The sequence below is a fragment of the Mustela nigripes genome, chromosome 7 (assembly GCF_022355385.1).
Source record: "Mustela nigripes isolate SB6536 chromosome 7, MUSNIG.SB6536, whole genome shotgun sequence".
NCBI classification, from domain to species: Eukaryota; Metazoa; Chordata; class Mammalia; order Carnivora; family Mustelidae; genus Mustela; species Mustela nigripes.
This window is the reverse complement of record NC_081563.1, coordinates 118,312,131-118,328,691: the sequence shown is the minus strand read 5'-3', so window position 1 is coordinate 118,328,691 and position 16,561 is coordinate 118,312,131. Positions and strand designations below refer to the sequence as shown.

Below are 16,561 nucleotides of genomic sequence, written 5' to 3'. Positions count from 1 at the left end.
AAATCAGAGATTCTTTGGGCTGGAAAGGACCTTCCGTATCCTTAGCTGAATCACAAATACTCTACAGACTCTTCCATCAAGTTGTAGTGCAGCTTTTTGAATATTCCCAGGGATGGGAAGCTCATTACCACCCGTTAGCCCATCTGCAGAGAGCTCTTTGTATCCAAAAGGGTTTCCTAGCCCAAGCTGGAATCTCCTTCCTTAGAGGTTTTCCTGTGAGTGTCAGACCCAGACTCAGTCTTCCCTGAGAGAAAGAAAAGCAGGGAGTAAGGCCGCTCCAGGTCTCTGATCTCCCTCTGCAGGTGACCAACCTGGTTCTTTGTTTACTCTTGGACCCCTCGCTATGGTAATCAGAGTAGCCCCCAGCCACCAGCACTCCCTTAGCAGTTCCTCCCCTACGCACACCCTCCTCTGACCTTCCTCACAATCCCTGGGGAGGTACTGTCATCACCCCCGTTTTACAGAGGACAAACTGAGGCTCCAGGAGGGGAAGAGACCTGCTGGTCATTCAGTGAGGGCACAGGGACACTGGGCTGCTGCTTTAAGTCTCATGAAAGCTGAAGAGGTACCTGCTGGCCACCTTGGGGACTCGCTTACTGACACTCAACCAACCGTTGCCAGGGTTCACCTCGATGCTGGTCCACAAGCCCTCCAAGACCACGCCACCCTTTTCCCCTGCCGTAACACCCACTAAGTCCCCAAGCTCTGTGAAATCTCCCTGCCACATGCCTTTCTGCACCATCCCTATGGTCTTGCCCTGCCCAATGTTCTCCCCAACTGTCACCAGCCCAATGGCAAGACCTTCTTAATACCTAGACCTACCCTGACTTTGCGTCCTTTTCAAGGCAAGGATCTGATACAAACTTCCCCACTTAATAGTAGAGGCCTTCCCAACTCTGGCTCAGGTGACCTCTCCAGTTCCCCTTGCCCTGACACCTGGGGCTTAAGAGCTTAGCGGGAGGCACATGAGATCTTTGCATCACCCAATTCCCCAACCTGGCTCACCCTTCCCAGATGTCTCCCCTGAAGAACACTTGTTCACCCCTTAAGACTCCTCTGAGAGGGGTAGAGTGAAGTTCTCTGTCCCAGGAGATCACTGATTAATAGACATATCTTTCTGGTAAGTGCATTTGTCTGCTTCCCCTGCCTTCATTGATGGAGATGCCTTCCCCTGGCTGATCTGCCCCGGGCAGGGGCTGCTGTAATGCATCTTCGTGGCGTGGGGTCCAGCACACCGCCTGACACACGGTAGGCACTAATACATGTTTGTGGGGTGTGAGAGTGAAAGACTATGCATGGGTGGCGGGGCACAAAGAAGTATCGGAGATGACCCAGGAAACACGGCTGGTGCGTGTCACAGCTTTGATGTATCAAAAACAAAAAATGCTGCTGTCACAATAATCAGCAACGTGTGATTAATGATGATTTTGCTGACTGTCTCCAAATTTAGGAGGATATCAGGGGATGTTCTGGGATGCCTGAAGCTTCCAGAATAAAGCTGTCCAAGCCTCAGTAGATGAAATGAGCAGGGCTCACCTACAGACAGGATGGGAGGAAATGATGAGGAGGGCCATGCAGGGGGGGTCAGGGCTGTAAGAGAGTCCTCATCCCAGGCCTGCCTCTAACTTGCTTTGTGTTGTAGGTGGCTTGGCCTGTCTGATTTTTGGCTTCTTATTTGTAAAATGCAAAGGGAATTTGAAGAATTGATGGAAGCAGATGTGTAGTCAAAGATGGAAACACCACCTCTGCTGTCAGGTTGATAGGATTCTTTCCATTTGGGCTCCCAGCAGGGTATGCAGACCCTCAGAGCTCGCTGGTCTTAGAATCCTCTGGCCTGAAAATGCAGGCCCCTGCCAGCCCTCTGTCACATCGTTTGGGAGGGAGACCTCAGTGGCAGGACTGTGGATTGGATCCTGCAAAGGAGCTTCCTAACCAGAGGTAGAAGGAACAAGAGTGAGTTCCCCATCTCTGGGGGTATGCAAGCTGCGGCTGAACACCTCAGGACAGGAATTCTGACCCAAGGTAGGAAAGAATTTAGACCAGTAGATATGGGCCTGACTCCTCCAAGGTTATGCTCTTATACCAACTAGGCTGAGCTTGCTGACATTTCTTTCCTCCCACAACGTCCCACAATGTCTCCCTGCTGCTTTCAGGGTCAAGTCCAAGCTCTTACTGTAGCATTTGAGGCCCCTGTGTTCTAGGCCCACCACTGCTCTTCTGCTGATGGTTCCCCCACCACATGCCTTGGGGCCTCTGACACATTGTTTCTTCTGCCAAAAGTGTTTCTCCTGTACTCTTCTTGGCTCCTCGGCTTACTGCCACCTCCCGCAGAAGACCTTCCTTGCTTCGAGCTGGCTTTTGTGTTCCCTCAGCCTCTGCATGCACACCCACCTTCCAGATAAATCATCCGCTGGCTCATCTCTTTCTCCCTCAATGATGGCAAGACCCTCAAGGGCTTCCTACCAGGGCCAGCACAGGCTCTTGACACAGAGGGCCAACGTCTCCTGAGCTGAAATGGAACCTCACAGACTCCAATGTTCTGATTCCAAGAGAGACTAGAGCTGCCCCTGTGAGCTTCTGACTGTAAGACCTGGGCTCAGGATGGTTCAACAGTTGTATCATTTCTTCTGATTATGAAAGTCATGCAACTTGGGCAATTTACGTAAGTCCAGGAGGGGGAGTGGGTGGTGTCTGGCCACTTTTGGACTTTTTTTTTTTAAGATTTCATTTATTTATTTGACAGGCAGAGATCACAAGTAGGCAGAGAAGCAGGTGAAAAGAGAGAGGAGGAAGCAGGCTCCCTGCCGATCAGCGAGCCCAAGGAGGGGCTTGATCCCAGGATCCTGGGATCATGACCTGAGCCAAAGGCAGAGGCTTTAACTCACTGAGCCACCCAGGCACCCCACCATTGGACCTTCTTGAGGCCACAGTCTACACAGTACTGGTGGTGTTGACTCACCTCCAGCTGGGGTGGAGAGGGGTGCACAGGCCCGGCTGCCAATCAGAGCAACTGATGGCGGGGGAGGGGCACATCCACAAATCTGACCAGTCAGTGTGAAAACTAGGTCCTGGGCCTTGTGTCTGAGTCTTGCCTATTCCTCAGGGTGGCTCCTTATCGCCTATATGATAGAGCCCTATAAGAACATAGGGATAACCCAGAGGAAGCAGAGTGAGAAATGGGGAGGAGAATCAAGCCCTGGGGAGCCCTTGAACTCTGCTGAGCCCCTGGATTCTGAGGAGCCTGACTTACATCTGGATTGGACCATTTCAAGCCAATAAATTCCATTTTTGTTTACATCAGTTCGGGCTGGGTTTCCTGTCACTTATATCTGCAAAGTACTAGAATGATGCGAGCACAAATACCAGTGGGGTTCCTTCATGTCTCACTATCCAGAGGAACCTGCCACGAACAGTTTGATGGTTTCATTCTGCGGGTTTCTCCGAGCAGGAGCGCACCTGTATTTATACGTATTTGTTTCTAACAAAAATGAGATTATACAATATCCACCATTCTGTAACCTCCTTTTTCCTTAACAATGCACCGCGGACTTGTTTCCATGTCAACAAGTATAGATCTACGGCATTGTCTCTACAGTCACTGAGACTGCCAGCGTCTGGCTGGACGGTGATTTATTTAACCATCTCTAGCTGATAGATAATTGGGTAGTTTCTCATTTGTGACCATCACCAGGAGAGGCTCAGCAAACTTACTTGTAAAAGGCCCTTGTTTGCTCTTGCTGGATTATTTGTGACTAAGATTCTGTGAGTCCAGGAGTTTGACTTCACAACTAGAAGTTTCTCTCCCTGAGATTTAAGATTCTCTGAGTGTCTAGAAAGGTAGCAACTGTCTTCCTAGGCAGGTTTTGTGGCTATCAGAAAAAGCAAATCCAGGGCTAGGGGTGCCCCATAACAGCATCTCTGGCAAAAATATTCACTGACAGGTATGTAAGCAAGTTGGTTAGGAGGTAGCCGGACCTTGGGGGTGGGAGGGTCCAGCCAGCTGTGTGCACCTGGCTAAGCTCCCCACCTCTCTGGGCCTTATCTCCCAGCTCAGGCTGACTTGTAGTGACCAAGGGAAGAGACCAGCCTCAGGGATCAGTCAGCACTGAGAGCCCATGCAGGATGTGACAAGCACGCAGTCTCTGTCACCTTTCGCAGTCACAGTGACAACAGCAGCTGCCCCCAGTGATGTGACACCCGCCTTGTTCTAGTCCTTTACATGCTTTAACTCATGAAAGCCCCACAGCCACCTTCTGATGCTGTTCTTGTCTCTGTTTCACAGAAGGGACAACTTTGCTTCAGAGAGCGAGAGAGTGGCTTGTCCAAGGTCACCCAGCCAAGAAAAGGTAGAGTGAAGGTTCGGCCCAGATCTGCTGATGCCCCAGCCCCTGCCTCACCCCATATTACTGCGGTAGGCAGCAGGAGAAGAGAGGTGCCTCAGGCAGCACTGTGGAAGCCCAAATCCCCTGTCCCTCCCCACCAAGTGCTAACACTCAGAAAGGACTCGAGATCTAGAAAAGTATAAAGAAGACAGCAAAGATCTCCCATGCCCCCACTGTGAACAGTTTTCAGAAACACATGCAGCTCTTAAAAAATGATATCATGCTGCCCATGCTGTTTTATAACCTCTCTCTTTTTTTTTTTTCCAACTCTACAACAATCGGAAGTTCTTTCCACAGTGGGAATCTCGGGCCGCAGCCCTATTCCTAACAGCGACAGTGGGCGCCATTGGAGGACTTCAGTAAATGAATCGAACTAGTCTCCTAGTGATGGACATATAGGTTATTCCCAACTGTCCTCTGACGGTCAACAGTCCCCAGTGAACATTCTCTAGCATGTCGGGATCCCTGTCATACTTCAGGCCCCGGCCGAGCGGCCACACCCTTAGAGAGGCCATCTGGGACTGGAGCACATCAGTCAGGCACCCCCCCCCCCCCCCCCCCCCCCCCCCCTCCGTATTTGCAACATCACCTGCTAATTTCCTTCACTGCCTTGATGGGAGTCCCTTCCCGTGTGCCTTACTTGTTTGGGTGATCACGTACTATCTGTCTCTTCCCAAGGCTCTGTGCTCTGTGAGGGCAGAGACTAGCAGGGACCGGCACTCGACAAATGTCCTGGGAAGGCGGGAACACCTCTGCGGCTGGTGAAGAGTGAGCACCCCTGCATCAGGGTCTGGAGATGCCCTCTCCCCAGTCATATCCCCAGTACCAGTTCAGGGACCCACAGTCATGGGATCTTTGCAGTTTTTGTGCCTGGTGCCTGACAAGCCAGGACCCCAGCCCCAAGCAGTGCTTGCTGCGTGCGTGGGACACAGGGCACTAGAGTGTGATGGAGCAGCTCTCCCGCTCACCGGCTGTGTGGGCTGGGGCCGGTCATTTCCCCTCTCAAGGCCTTAGTCACCTTATTTGTAAAATGGGGCCAATACCACTGATCTCGCAGGGTGGTTTTGAAGATTAAGAAAGATAATGAATGTGTTTAGCACAGAGTAGGTCCTCTGGAAATGCCAGTTTGGTCCCCATGCAGTTAGTTCCGAGTTTGGGGCTGACCCTGTTTCACCTAGATGACCTCTTTTTATCCTGGATGATTCCTGCGTATGCCCTGGCCTCCTTCGCTGGCCTGCACCTAGGAATGGCCCATTGCTAGCCTTCAAATGGCTAATGTTCTGCTCAGGGTCAGTCTCCCAGACACATCTATTGCCCATGGCCACGGACCCCTGCCTGCCCTCCAAGCCTTAACAACGCAAGAGATGCTGACATGCACTGGAGGAACAGGTGCAGGAACCTTCTGCCCTTTTGGGCAGACTTCCTCGTCAGAGGAAGCGAGATGGGGTAGTGATGGCCAAGTCAGTCTGTCCAGTTTCTCACCCCACCTCCCCCCGCTTCCCTGGAGCATTCTCTGACCCATAACCAGTGACTTCGCCTCTCTGAGCCTTGATTTCCTCTTCTGAAAAATGGCCACAGTAACAACATCTATGAGGATTCCATAAGATGAGGTAAAATACTTAGCAAAGAGCCTGATGTTTAGTAATTGCTCAATAAATAGGAACTGTTATGTTAGAACTGCTTTTTAGCTTTTTGACAATGAAATAGAACACAGAGGGAAAAGTGCACAAAGCAAACGCGGGGGCGCCTGGGTGGTTCAGCCGGTCCAGCATCTGACCTTGGATATCGGCTCGGGTCACGATCTCGGGGTTGTGAGACAGAGCCCCGCATCGGGCTCGGTGCTCAGCAGGGAGTCTCCTTGAGAGTCTCTCGCCCTTGCCCTCTGCCCGCCCCCCGGCTCACGCTCTCTCTAAATAATATAAATCTTTCTTAAAAATGTGGACTGCAATAAATCATCATAAAATAAAGCATTGTGCCACCACCACCTGGGTCAATGAATAGCCTACCGTGCCCCCCCCCCCCAATCCTTCTAGCCTCTCCTCACACAGGTGATCCTTTTCCCGACTCTGTTGCTATTATTACTAATAATAAGCAAGTGAAGGAAAAAAAAAAAACATGTGGCTACTCTGTCCTGACCCAACCAGGCTCCCAGACCCCCCCCCCCCCGCCGCCTCTGCCCCGGGTGTGGAGACTCCCCATCCGGTTTCCCGACTTTGGCTTTGGCTAATCTTTAAATAACCAGTTTGTTAGCAAAATAGCAGCAAGTAACACCTCCCTCGCTCCCACCCGAGCCTCCATCTTTCCCACAATGCTGACGGCTGCTCTCCCAACTCGTGCCAAGGAATCCCGTTCTCCGTCACTGGGCCACACACACCAGGGGCTGCCAGCATGCTGTTATGTCAGCGGCCATGGTCCTGTGCCTCTGGCCATGCCCGGCTCGGGGCGGGGTGGGTGGGGAGAGATGGGCATGGGCACTGAATGGCGGTCATTTTCAGGAAGGACCAGGATGTCGGTGCCCAAGCCCTGTGCCCCAGGTCCATGTGCCTCAATCTTCCCATGCCTCGATCTCCCACGGGTCGTTGCTAGTCTAACTGAGATCAGAAGAAAACGAAGCACTCAGGGTCAGGCCAGGTCCACAGTCATTGCTCAAGAAATGCTTGCCGTGGTTCAGGTTGCTCAAGCTCTGTATTCAGTCTCTGGGGAGGTCACGCAGAGCCCAGGGCATGACCAGGAGTGCTGGCAAATGACATCCCACAGACACTCACAGCTCTCAGACCATGATACCCTTATCACTTCTTGCAACAGCATCTCAGCCAAATGCAATAGGTGTCTGTGGTCGTTACAGCAGGCGGAGGCCAGTCTGGGGGAGTGGGGTTAGGGGGCAGCTAATTAATAGAGTCATTTCCAAGTTATTAATGAGGCTGGCACTACACGAGTGTGCAGCTCCTTGTTCTTGCAGAAGAAGCCCTTCTACATACATTATATACAGCAAACTTCATGTTTTCTTTTTATTATCCTATGGCATTTGCATATTATACATATTTACGAGTCTTTTCCCTTCTCATAACCACCCCATCAGGGAGGCCGGGCAGCTGCTGGCAGATAAGAGAATTGAGACCAGAGGGGCTGGCCATCCTGCTGACCCAAGCTGCCTGCGAGCTCTCTGGGAGCAGCAGGGACCAGCAGCTGGCCCAAAGGCCAGTGGGCTCTGGGGGCCTGCTGGTGTCCGGGTGCAGGGAGGGGAGAGTGCCTCTCCCTCCCTCTCTCCTCTCCCTCTGCCTTTCTTCCACAGTTATCACTGTGTACCCATTTGGCGCGGGGCACTGTACCCGCTGCTGGCTGTCCACTGGGGAATGAAACCACCAGAGCTAAGGAGGCAGATCCTAAACCAGCTGAGGGCGAGGGGTGACTGCCGTCAAGCCCCTTGAGCTGCTGGGAGCCTCCGTTTCCTCATCCATGAGCAGCCTCCGGAGGCGGCAGGAGGGTGAGGTACAGGAAGGTAGTGGGGGTCAGGCATCGTAGCTGCCACCGGGTGGGGGCGTGCTGTTGCCAAGGACGACGGGACCAGGTGTGGGTGCTCTGCAGCGCCCTCAGACGGGCGGTCGGAGAGACGCGGGGTGCACCACCCCATCCCATTAGCGGGGACTGGAGGAGTGTGGGTGGAACAGGTTAGAGGGGCGAGAAGGGGGCTCCCCAAGATTCAGGAACTCTGATGGCCTCACTTCAGCCCCTCTGTGGCTCCCAGCATGGCTCACTGCTCCCCTCGCCTTCCTGAGCCCATGTCGCCCACGGCCCAAGCCCCTCAGGTGTGGCGAGAGCTACCCTCCGAGGCTGACGGAGTGGGAATTGTGCGCACCCTCAGGCCAACAGCTTCCCCTCCCGGAAAACAGGCGCCATCACTGTGCCCACCTCCTGGGGTGTTGGGAGGACTGAACACGACAAGCAGTTGAACTACGAATTGAGCCCAGACCAAGAAAAGCTCTCACCGAGGTCCCTCTGCCAGCACGTGGGCGCCACTGGGGGGAAGGCTGGGCATCTCCCAGGCGTGCAGAGCGTGGGCGGGCGAGGGAGCAACCCCGATTCTGTGTGCCCAGGCTGCGGACGCCATTACTTACCAACGAGGGAGCTATGCGCAGAGGGATAATGGGAACCAGTCGGGAACCAGCAGGCGTCACCTCGGGAGCAGGCACTGGACCAAAGGCTGGCACGCACATCCCTCCGGGCACACAATCAGAGACTGGCGGGAAGTGGCAGGGGACAGGGGCCCTCCAGCGCCCGGACAGACCCAGTTCTGGCCACCCAGCACCTGGCGGAGAGGGAGGCACCAGCGTCTGTAGGAATGGGGGAGAATGTCAATGAGGAGGTGTCTGGAATAAACCCTCTACCCTGAGATGCCCAGACCGGCCCTGGAAACGCTGGGGAGGGAGACACCATGGAGCGATCATCATAGAAACCCAAGTGTTTGTAAAACACTACATTTTCCAGAGCACTCTGGCATCCCGGCTCATGTGGGCCCCCACATTATTTTTCAGAGGCGTATTTACATGTCATGCATATTTACGATGCCTTTCCCACCACCCACAGAATCCCCACAGCAGCCAGGAAGCCAGGGTTCCAAAGGCTCCAATCTTCCCTGCCACTGTCTTGCTTCTCCCTTCTTTTCCCTGGATGGCAGGGAGAGGGGAAAGGGGCTGGAGTCACACAGGCTTGAGTTTGAATCCCAGTTTGAACTCGCTGGGCGACGCTGGACAGGGAGCTGCCACTTTCTGAGCCTCAGTTTCCTCTCTGTCCCATGGGAATAAGAGTGCCTCTTCTGAGGGGTGCTAATGAGGAGTGAGAAGGTCACTGGAGGGAGAACATGTCGCCTGGCATATGTGCCTGAGAAAGACCCTCCGAAGAGGCTTTGTCCCGTTCCCTGCACTCAGCAGGAGGCCTTTCATGGCATCGCTGCCCATCACCTCCCACATAACGCATCTTGGGCAAGAGGCAGAGGGATGCCAGGTGTCCCTCTCCACCCACCTTTCCCAAACAGGTGCCACTGCTCCTGCTTGGAACTTTAAATCGGCAGGAGCGAGGCCCTTCTGGGAGAAGGAGGAGGCGCCTCCAATCCACAAACCCCCTCCCAGGAGCCTCTTGGCTACCTTGGAGACCTCCGTGGAAGATTCTCAGCCTCTCATTCTACAGGTGGAGAGACTCAGACACAGAGGAGACGGAGCTGACGTGGGGGCGAGAAGCCAGGTGGGGCTAGGATCTGAACCCAAGCTTTCCACCTCAGCCCTAAGAGGGGAGGCACTGTAGCAACACAGAGAAAGGGCCAGCTGATGGTGAGGAAGGGTCACCTTCCTCTTCTGGTTACCCCAAGCACATGGAAAGCCTTCTTAACTTCCCTATAGCTGCATCCACTCTGTGCCAAGCCCATAACCTGTGCTCCTCACTGCTCCTCACCGTGTTATCCCTGCTTTTCAAGGGAGGAAACTGAGGCTCAAGCAGATTCAGCAATTACCCACAGGCACACACTGAGGAAGAGGCAGGGCATCCAATGCCAAGACCCAGCACTTAACCCCAGGTAGCCCTGCTTCCTCCAGTGAAAAAATCACCAACCAGGAAAACCAGGCATAACTGTCTGGACAAAAAAAATGTTTAAGTAGCAGAAAAAGAAAATATCAAATTCTCAAACAGTCCTGAATCAGTGGACACAAATTCTTACAAACGCGTACAAGATTTCAAGATACACCATGGGGTGTGAAAATTGCCAGTGCCTGGAAAGCTAGTGCTTGGGAGGGTGCGTTCTCGACCATGTTGTCACTTGTAGCCAAGGTCAGCCAGAACCAAAGCGGAGGGAGAAGCAGTGATAACAGAGGAAGGTGTCCTGAGCAGGGCAGGAGGGCGGGGACCCTGATCTGGGGGTTTTCCCCCACTTTCTTACTGCAGGACCAGAGCACATTGGCCCCCTCCCTGCTCAGAGTCCCCACTTTACAACAGGTGGGAGAAGCACACAGGACAGCCTCTCAGGTCTCTGCAGCTCTGGTGGTATTAAAGATTGAGACTTCCAACAGGGATGAACCTCTGCAACATTATGTTAAGTGAAAGGAGGCAGTCACAAAAGGCCACAGAGGGTATGATTGCACTTACACAAAATGTCTGGAACAGGCAATTCTGTGGGGACGGAGAGTAGATTAGTGATTATCAGTGGGGGGCTTGGGGCGGGGTGATGGCTAGGTGGTTCATGGTTTCTTTTTGGAATAATGAGAATGTTCTAAAATGGACTGTGCTGATGGCTGCACATCTCTGAATATGCTAAAAACTATCAAATGGTACACTCTAATTGGGTGACTTGCATGGTATATAAATTCGATCTCAATAAAGCTGTTACAACAATCCAACACTAACAAATATTCTGCAACTTCCAAAGTGGCAGCCATCCTCAGGCAATGTGCAGTCCCCTCAGCACTCTTCCGCTGCAGCCTGGGAAACCAAAGAGTATCTTCCTAGAAGGCCCCCACATCCCCCGCAGACCCTCTATTCCAGAGTCTTCATGTTGCACTTCACATTCACCTCCTCCAGGAAGCCTTCCCTGATCTCCCAACTATATTGGCTCCCTGGTTACTGGCTCCCAGGGCATCTTGGGCTTCTCCCTCTTGCCACTTATACCAAGAGAAGAAAATCACTTCCGTGATCGCTGGATGACACTGCCTCCTCCATCATACTGGGCGCTCCATGGGGCCCAGGGCCATCATCACTGGTCATCAATGTCAACTGTACAGTGCCTGGCCTGCAGGAACTGCTCCAGAAATGTTTGCTGAGTAAATGAGTGAATGGAAATTTCAGATCCTGTGATGGACACCTGGCTTCCAGTCCTGGCTCCAGCACACTCTGGCTGAATGATCTTGAGAAAGTCACGTAACTTCCAGAAGTCTCCACGCCTCTTTCAGAGAGTGGCCAGCGGTAATGGGTGCACATAGGCTGGGATGAAGGGATAATGGACATGGAAAGCACTTTGTGAAGTGTCTCCTCCCACACCTGTTTTGGTCGAAGGAACCTGCTCTGGCCTGAGCCTCTCCTAACACCTCTCTCTCCTCCACCGTCCACATCCCAGCCCTCACAACGCCTCCTGATGCAACACCTGCGTTGCTACCAGCACCATGGACAGAGCCACCACCAGCTCCTGCCAGGATTAGACCTGTCCTCTATTATCTAAAAACACAAGTCACAAGTCAGGCCCTCCGCTCCTCTGCTCAAACCTAAGCCCTCCACAGCCTTACTTTACCTCAAGTAAAAGCTAACGACCCTACAGATGCCACAGATAACCCCCTCCACCACCACCAATCTCCTCTTTCCTCTTTGCTCACTCCCCTTGCCTCTGTGCAATTTCCCAAATACGCCAGGCCTATTCTTGCCCCCGAGCCCTCATACCTGCTCTTCTAGCAGTTGGAATGTTGGTCGCCCAGATGTCTGCAAACCCGACCCCCTCTCTTCCTTTAGGACTTTGCTGAGACCTGACCTTGTTGACGAGAGGCAGTCCGGCAGAGTGGTTAAGACTCTTCACCGAAGAACATGGGCTTGAGGTAAACATCTAGGGTCTGCCAGTTACAGCCCTGAGTGAACTTGGGCAAGCTTCTCAGCTTCTCCGTGACTCAGTCACTCCTTTCTGCAATGGGATAATGACAGCAGCTTCCTCAGAAAGCTGCTGTGGGGCTTCCATGACTCAGTGAATGCGACGTCCTTGTGGGTGGCTATTGTGACCTTCCCTCCGCCAAGAGCTCCCCCCACCACACCCCGCGCCCAGCCTGCCCGCTCTGCTGTCCTTCTTCTACGCGTCACCACACAACAGGGGATGTGAACGGGGAATCTATCTGATGACCGCCTGCCCCTCCCACTAAAATGCCGGCCCCACAAGGCAGAGAGTTTTGTGGATTCAGTTTATTGCCAGAATCCCTGTGCCTGGCCCAGCACCTGGTGTGGAGGGGCTCAGTGAAGATTTCACTCAACAAATATTTTCAAGGCTGAATAAATATTTATTGACTAAGTGTCGCAAGCTCTGGGGTTCCCGGTCCACAGGCATTTCTGTCTCCAACCCAGCCTGTCCCTCAGAGCTCCGGGTCTGCACAGCCAAATTCCTAACTAGCGGCTCAGCCTGCTGCCTACACCTCAGTGTATGTGCCCATGGCCCTGTGTGGGACCTTCCCTGGAGACCCTGCTCTCTTCCAGCATTGGCTAACTGGGCACCTGGAACCAGCTCACCCTCTTTGGTAGCCAAGAAGCCAAGAGGCTCCCATACTCCCTCCTCCTTCTCGCTCACCCTCTTTTTTGTAAAACCCTAGACCATGTCCTCTTTCTTAGGAACCTCCTAAACATCTCTCAGCTCCCTTTTCTCTATCCCAAGTCACTAGCCCATCCTGGCCACCACAACATCTTGTTGAGATCACTGCACCAGCCTCCTCTCTGGGCAGCCTGCTGCCTCCCTTAATTCATCTTCTGGGCTGCAGCCAGGAGGATCTTTTCAAAACACACGGGGAAACAAATGAAAGCCTCACTCTGCAGGCTTGAGAAGCCCAAATCCTCACTGACTCAAAAAAACAAACCGATGGGGACTTTTCAGAAGAATTCACCCTAGGGTGCTTCAAATAATGAAAAGCCTCCCCAACTTTGCTACCCCAGGCCCAGGTAAAATGGTATTTGTTGTATAAAAATTTAGTTTACCAAACAGATTTGCACAGGACTTTTTAGCTCAATAAATATTTGTGGAGTGGAATTGAAATTAAAAAAAAAAAAAAAGGGCAGCTAAAAAATAGCATTTATAGAGTCACACAGGCACTGGGGCTTTCCACACCCCCCATGTCTGGTTTTCTCCTCTCAGCAAACCAGTCAGGTGTTACTGACTCCAGGTTCCAGATGAGCTAAATGAGGCCCAGAGAAGGGAGGTCACTTGTCCGAAGTGACACAGTTCCCAGATTCCTGCGGAGTCCTCCCAGGCCCTGGAGGCTGTGCCAGCTGGGAGCAGCGAGGCTGGAGTTTCCGACAAGGCAGAGGAAAGGTGTTGACCCTCCTGCTCTCCAGCTGACTGCTGCTGGCCTGAGGCCCTCAGAGCACATAGACCTTACTTGCTCATTTCCTGCTCTCTGCCTTTGCCTGCATGGTTTCCCTGCTCAGGGTAACCACTCCCCAGGCTGCTCAAAACCAACTTGCCACCCTTCACGGTCCACTTCCAGCACTGAATCTCCTGCTTGGACCCCCTCCTCATTGGCTGCCCAGAACATACCACCTGCAATGATTTATAGACGTTCCCACCATGACAGCACACGCTGGCCCTTCTGGCTCTTCTGCCCCCAGGGACTACGGTTCCTGTTTCCTCTGGGAACTTGTCCTCCCACCCTTAGTCCTGAATCCACACTGACCTCCCCAGTCTCTCTGTGTGGCCTGACCTTGCTCCTGAACCCGACCAAGTCTCATCTCCCCAACTGCCTCCTGGACTTTCTGTCCATTGATTCCTCAGGCCCCCAGGTCCAAAAAGGACTCATCACCTTCTCTCCCAAACCACTCATCCCTGATAATGCCAGGATCTTCCCAAGCCTCCAAGCTAGAAACTTGGGCATCTCTCGGGACCCCCTGCCTGCCCCTCAGCCCTCCCAGGCCTCGCTGATTTTGCCCCGAGATATCTGTCACACCACTGCTTCTCTCCAGGCCCAGTGCTCTGTGCTGGGTTCGGGCCCCATCCCCGCTCAGGGCATCTGAGTACAAGCCTCTCATCCACCCACGCACCCATCCATGCCACCCACATTCCCAACTTGCCCCTGACTCGCCATCCATCCGCTCTAGTCATCCCTCCGTTTACTCACTCACCCACCACCCATCCGCCACCATAATTTACTGAGCTTTCTAGTGCTCCAAACAATGTTCTGGGGACTGTGACCCAAGGATGGCTCAGACCCAGCCCTTGGCCTCCAGATGCACACACAAGAACTGGGTCTCGAAGGGTGAACACAGTCTGTGGAGGGTGGAGGGAAGGTGTGGGGGGACATCTAGGTCGAGGGATAAACAAGAGCATGGGCATGGGCACAGGAAGGAGACACATCGGGTGTCTGAAACACTTGGCCAGACAGGTGGGGAGCAACAGAGCTGAAGGAGGAGGGGCCGACTGAGGCTGGCTCTGCAGGGGGCCTTCCAGACCAGCAGAGGCATTTGCACTTTATCCAAAGCAGGGACTTGAGATACACAGTCTTTGGTCAGACCCCAGCCAGCTCTCTCAAGTCATAGTTGTGACCTTGAACAAATGACCTCAGTGCTCCCCATCTGTAAAATGGGAATAATGATACACCTATTACAAAGTACTAAATGAGCTAATGCATACACATATTATGTCTCTTAGCGGAGTGCCTAGCATATAGAAAATGCTCAGCAAATATAGTCGCTATTATTGCTCGTATTTTCCTCATGGATATCCTCTAGTCAGCTGGTAGACAACAGAGAGCTTTATAGAGAGAAAGTGCGTGCTGATCTAGATGGCAAAGCCTTCTCCTCAGCAGGGGGAGACTCTGGAATGAGCTTTATTGTCCCTGCCCAGGGTTTCCCAGGCTCTGGCTGGCCCCGGGGGCGGCGTAATCAGCTCTAGGCTTGCCTTCCTCTGGGAACCACCCCCACATAACCATGCCCATCAGTGCTCCAGGCTGGCTCCTGAGCTGGGATGAATTCCAGCATGCCTTGCCCCTAATTTTGAGGAGCATGGGCATTTAAGCCCCAAGATAAGGGCCTAGGGGGCTTCCCTACTGAGAGTTTTTTGACTCAGGCAAACTCTCCGCTCTATGACACAGCTCTAGGGGACAGCTCCTGCTCTTCATGGAGAGAGGTGAGAAGCCCTTTACACAGCTCTCTCCCCTCACCCTCATGGCCCTGCTCTGGTGTACAGCCGCCCATTCTGCAGATGAGAATACAGAGCCTCTGAGAGGAGACAGAAGGGCCTTTGCCTCAGTCTGTGCAAGTAATGGCTGAGCTGGTCTGTCTCCAGAGCCCCTGCTGTCTCCCTGAAATCTTGGAAGCCCCACTCCCCACCCCCACAAATTATCAAGGCCCAAGATAATGCCTGGACATGAATTTTCAAGGTACTGAGGAGTATGTCCGGGAGAGCTGTCTGCAATGATGGGAGACGTTCTCACGTGCATGTCCACTAGTAGCCGCAAGCCCCACATGGCTACTGAGGGCCCTAAATGGGACCAGCACAACAGAAGAACTGAATTTTTAATTTAATTTTAATATTAAATTTAATAGCCACTCGTCCCTTGTGCCTGTGCTATTGGCCAGCATGAGACAGCTGTTAGCAACCTCACTGAGATTATACTTCTAGATACGCCCACTTCTTAAGCCACAACTCACAAACCGTTTTGTCATTTTGTTAGATTTCTACCCTGTACCACGTCATCTCTGCTTTTATAAACAGAGGATATCCAGCATCCACAAGTTAACTGCTTCTTTATGATTCGAGGTCATTCAAAAACTAGTTGCCGAACTCCTGCTCTGAGCTAGGCACCAAGCCAGATGTGGAAGACTGACACATTTGTCCCACTCCCCAGGGATCTCAGTCAAGTGAGGGGACGTGCCCTATATTAGGGTCTGTGATGGAGCAGATGGATACAAGGACAAGGTTTATACACAGTCTGGAGAGCCACGAGGACAGAGTAACTAACTTAGTGGTGGAGTCCAGGAAGGCTGCCCAGAGGAGGGGACACTTCTAGGTGTCCCAGCATCTTAGAGCCTGGAAGTCACGTTCACATCCACAGCCCTTATGCCACAGCCCTTTTGTGCCTCCCTATAGCCCCGAGAGGAAGTTCGGCCTGGCCTGGATTCTGGTTTTCTGTGCACTAGATTCACATCAGCAGACACTTCTGGAATGAGCACTGAATGAGGGCCCCAGCCTGAAGCTTTGAGACCTGGAAGCCAAGCTGGCCAGTGCTCCCCTGAATCTTTCCCTGCTGTTTCTTGGGAGGGTTTACCGGCGACTCAGCCAGCTGGTACGCAAATTTGCTTCCGGTCTAGGATCTGGAAATGAGATAGTCTCTGAATCCTTTGGAGGTCCAGTTTTGTGAACCCCTAAACTTTGTGGCAGCTCTGATGGGATCCAGTGGCCCCCTCACTGGCCATCTGGCCTCTCCTTGGCCGGGATGACTTCCGGAGGCCATGGGGGTGTT

General features: G+C 52.9%; 1 protein-coding gene across 3 annotated transcripts in view; it reads right to left on the bottom strand.

Annotated features, from left to right (window-relative positions):
• The window catches only part of DLGAP4 (DLG associated protein 4), a 192,487-nt gene that overhangs the window by 128,186 nt on the left and 47,740 nt on the right, over positions 1-16,561 (bottom strand). For 2 of the 3 annotated variants that reach the window (XM_059406940.1, XM_059406938.1), the window contains exon 2: positions 8,498-8,713. The exons of the other annotated variant lie outside the window; for it this stretch is intronic. The gene's annotated coding sequence lies outside the window, so the exon portion shown is untranslated. The remainder of the gene's footprint in view (positions 1-8,497; positions 8,714-16,561) is intronic. 3 annotated transcript variants of the gene reach the window in all.